The following is a 4,773-nucleotide window of genomic DNA, read 5'->3' as shown; positions in this document are numbered from 1 at the left end:
CCAAATGAAGAAGTGGTGGATGGGGTAGCAAGCAAAGGTTCTGGAATGATGTGAACAGAAGTGACCTCGTAACCAACAAAACAGGTCTGAGGTGGGGTCACCTCAACCATATACACATAAATAAGGAAGTGTCTATGGAACAGTATTATGTGGAAAGCTCCCATACCTTTTCTGGGAAACCAGCATACCATGCCCATATCTTTTGGAGGGACAACACAGCAGGGCATAAGCAATCCGAAAGGTCTCTGGAATGCATCAATTACAATTTCCTAACACAGGTGACTGAGGAGAAAACAAGGAGATGCACTCTGCTAGATCATACATACAAAAGAGGAAAGATTGATCAGGAATATGAAGGTTGGGAATAGTCTTGGCCGCTGTGCCCATGAGAAGGTAAAGTTCAGGATTCTGCAAAGAGGGAACTGAGCAAAAAGTAGGATTACAACCCTGGACTTCTGGAGACCAGACATTGACCTCTTCACATATCTACTTGGAAGAATCCCATGGGATTACAGTCCTGGAAAAAAAAATAAAAGGTTTGAAAGATCTGGGTGATATTCAGGAATCACCTACTCCATGCTCAGGCATGGTCCATCCTAACAAGCAGAAAATCAAGCAAAGGTAGCAAAATCCAGCTGGAGGCTAGTTGCTAGTGGAATATCCTAGGAGACAATACTGGGCCCAATACTGTTCAACATCTCCATTAATGACCTGGGTGATAAGAAAGAGTGTATTCTTACCAAGTTTGCAGATAATACAGAACTGAGAGGAGAGGATGATATATCAGATGAAAGTGCTGCCTTTCAGAGGGATATGGACAGACTGGAAAACTGGACAGAGAGGAACTTCATGAAGTTGAAGTGGGAAATGCTAAGTCCTGACCCTGAAGAGGATACGATGATATATCAGATGAAAGTGCTGCCTTTCAGAGGGATATGGACAGACTGGAAAACTGGACAGAGAGGAACTTCATGAAGTTGAAGTGGGAAATGCTAAGTCCTGACCCTGAAGAGGATACCTCCATGTACCAACACACGCTGTAGGTGGACTGGCTGGAAAGCAGATTTACAGAGAGCATTCTGGGCTTCATGTTGGACAGCAGGTTGACCAAGAGCCAGTAACATGTCCTTGTGGCAGACAAAGCCATCAGAATTCTGTGCTGCTTTAGAAAGACAGTTGCCAGCAGTCATCCTTCCTTTCTACTCACCACTGGTGTAGTGATCCTGACCAGGAGAGCACTATATATGGAGAAATTAGTGATCCATAGATCAGTTAACCTGAGCAGGCGTAGGGCTGTGCTGTGCCATGCTGTACTTGCAGTGTGGCCTCCAGTGCATGTATCAGGCTGCACAAACCCCTTGGCTGCAGGATGAGCTCAGGTTAACAGAGGAGCCTGCAGGCAGTTTCCACTTGGCCCTGGCAGTTGCACCACCTGCCTGGCCTTGCCTTTATCTAAATGTGTGGTAAGAAGTTCTCATGCAAAAGTCCCTTTTGTTTGATAGTAGAAATGCTGAATAGAGTTGTCTTCTTTTAAGAATATCTTAGAATAACTCAAATAATCAAAATGGGGTAACCCTTTCTATGGACAGGGTCTGCATGGTGTGTTGATTGGAAATCCTTTTAATGCTGCACAGCTTGGAGTTCACAGCGTCTGAAGGGACCTAAGATTACCTATACTTTCTTTATAGAGTTATCTCTAATAAATGTTATTTTAAATCATACATTACAGAGTCTGAGTGACTTTCTTATTGGAATCACAAGAAAACAGCACTCTCTGTTGTGGAACATTTGGTGAAGACATATCTGCAGTGCTCTGTCCAGCTCTGGACTCTCTAGTACAAGAGAGGAATAGACTTACTGGAGCAAGTAGAATGCAGGGCCACAAAGATGCTTAAGGGACAGTCCGGCCTGGAGAAGTGAAGACTTGGGCTGGGGTGTCTTATCATTGTATACAAATATCTAATGGGAGAGCATAAGGAAGATGGACCCAGACTCTTCTTAGGGGTGGCATGTGACTGGACAAGAGATAATGGGATCAAATTGAAATGCAACTCTATCTGAAAGTAAGAAAAAAGCTTTTTTTTACTATGAAGGTGGACAAACACTGGAACAGGTTGCACACATAGCTTGTAAAGTCTCTATCCTTAGAGATATTCAAAACCCAGTTGGACATGGTTATGGGCAACCTGCAGTAGCTGAAGAGGAGGAGGACAGGACTGGACAATCACCAAACGTCACTTTCAACATCTACAATGATGCAATTCTATGAACTCCCTGCTAGTGACGTGGAAGTACCAAACAGTGCAAGAAAGAAAAAGGTCGGATCCTATCAGGGTCACAGAGCTTCTGGTGAGCTACAGAGCCGGTCTCAGCCACACTGTCCCATGAAATGTTTGCCAGTTAACTCAGGTCACTCAGGGGATACAACCTGTAAAAGGATGGGAAGGTCAAACAGTCTCAGTGTTTACTTTCTGGATAGGATGCTATTTAGATGCCCCTCAGTGGATAACAAGACTAGGATGGTTTTGTCTGGGACAGAGTAAATTTTATTCCTAACAGCTGGTATAGCACTGTGTTTTGGATTTATAATTAGTATAATGTTGATAATACACTGATGTTTTCATTGTTGCTAAGTAGTCAAGGACTTCTTAGCTTCTCACGCTGTGCCAGGTGCGCAAGAAGCTGGGAGGGGGCACAATGAGGACATCTGACCCAAACTGACCAAAGGGATATTCCAGACCACATCATGTCATGTTCAGTATATAAAGCTGGGGGAAGGAGAAAAAAGGGGGAAACATTCAAACTTATGGCATTTGTCTTCCTAAGTAAGTGTTACGTGTGGTGGAGCCCTGCTTTTCTGGAGATGGCTGAACACGTGCCTGCCCATGGGAAGCAGTGAATTAATTCCTTGTTTTGTTTTGCTTGTGTGTGCAGGTTTTTCTTTACTTACTAAACTTTATTTGAACCCCTGAGTTTCCTCACTTTTAGCCTTTTGATTCTCTCCCCTGTCCCACCATGGGAGAATGAGTGAGTGGCTGTGTGGTGCTTAGTTGCCAACTGGAGTTAAACCACAACAGATTGTTTGAACAGTCAGGGAACTGAGGCCTTTAGAAAGCTGCAAGTGATACTGATGTAGAACAATACAGGAAGAAGTCATGGTCTGTTGCATGATAAAAGAAACATCAAAACTTTTACAGACCTCAAGAACAACAAAAGAAACAAAGTGCTTTCCCATATCAGCAGGCACCCTGGATCAGCCTGAAGGATAACTTGGGACAGTGTGTCTGAGTAGACAAGTCAGAGACTGAGAGATGAAAAAGCAGTTGCTGAAACATACTGATAAATAAATAGCTACAAGCAGGTATTTAAAGCTCTGAAAGGATTTAAGGATTTAGTGGCTGCGTTTTTAATGAAGGCAGGTAAATCTCATTAAAACTGGTGGCACTGTTATGGAACATGGAATATCAAACACTGTACTTAGTCTCCTGGCAAGGTGAAATGTCCTGGGGTCCAGTGATTAAGAGCTGCATTTTAACTAGCAATTACAGCGTTAAAGTTTTACCTTGTTTTCCTAGAACAATTTTAATAGGTCTGACTAAATAGCACTTATCTCTTCAGCTGTCTGAACTTAGTGGTTTAACTGCACCAGGAATAATTTTATGAGGCATGACAGTTAGGGGTCAAAGGCCCAAAAACATCCAGCAAGTTTTATGAACCAAAGGTGTGTAAAGTCACAGAAATACCTCACAATTCTTCCTTGCCAGACCTGCACCCATATTTTCTACACAGTGGAGAGGTGTCACTGTCTCTTTCCCACCTCAGGAAAGGTACAATCAATCAGTATCTTTTGTGACGTGCAAATTAGCCATGGTTGGCACGTTGGCAGAACATGAAGGTTTGTGGCATTACACTGCTGCCAGGTATGGCTTGACATCTCTGCATTGGCCAAACGCTGTCTTCCCACCCACAATACAAAAAAAAAGGATTCCTTTCCTCATCACAGGCTTGAACTTGTGTGTTGAGGTTCCATAAATCAAGCCAGAAGAAAGTCATCAGACCCACCAAAGGTAGGGCTTTGTTTGGACAGTCACTGAGAAAACAGACTCTATAATCTGTAAATATTAAAAAATAAATAAATAAAATTCTGTTCCCATTTCTTTCCTCAAGTCTATGCCTCTAAACACAGTGGTTACTGTTGAGAGATACGTTTACATTGTTCTGAGCCAGAGTCACGAGAACTATGACATTAGAAGTCAATGTTAAAATGCATAAAAGAGCCCATAAATATGTCCTTTTACACACAAAATCATAACTTGGAAGAAAAAAGATAACCAACAAATCATCAAATCATCAGTTTGCAGAATCAACCTTAAGTTTAATATCCCCTTTATTAAAGTGTCATTTGATTGTCCTATTCCTTAACACACTATGCACACTACATGTAGAGTAGCCCAACTTGGGATATATTCTTGCAATATGTTATGGTTGGTCTATATAATTTTGTACTTATCTTACAGTACCATTCATGGTCATGCTTACTCTATTACTCTAGCAAGTCAAAAGAATTTTCCTTCATAAAATATGATCAGTAGATGACGTCAAAAATATTAATAACCTAACATAATTTCAGTTATAATGAAGCAGCATGTCAGAACTTTTATGACCTTGCTACCTTAAAGTAGTCAGAAAAACACGTTTTGTATGTAATTGGAATTTCACACCATCACATCATAACTTAAAAAAACTGTCAAAGTTTTCAAGCTAAATAAAATA

The sequence above is a fragment of the Nesoenas mayeri genome, assembly GCF_963082525.1.
Source record: "Nesoenas mayeri genome assembly, chromosome: 1".
In the NCBI taxonomy this organism is placed as follows: Eukaryota; Metazoa; Chordata; class Aves; order Columbiformes; family Columbidae; genus Nesoenas; species Nesoenas mayeri.
The sequence above is the reverse complement of the archived record's forward strand: the minus strand, read 5'-3'. Positions refer to the sequence as shown.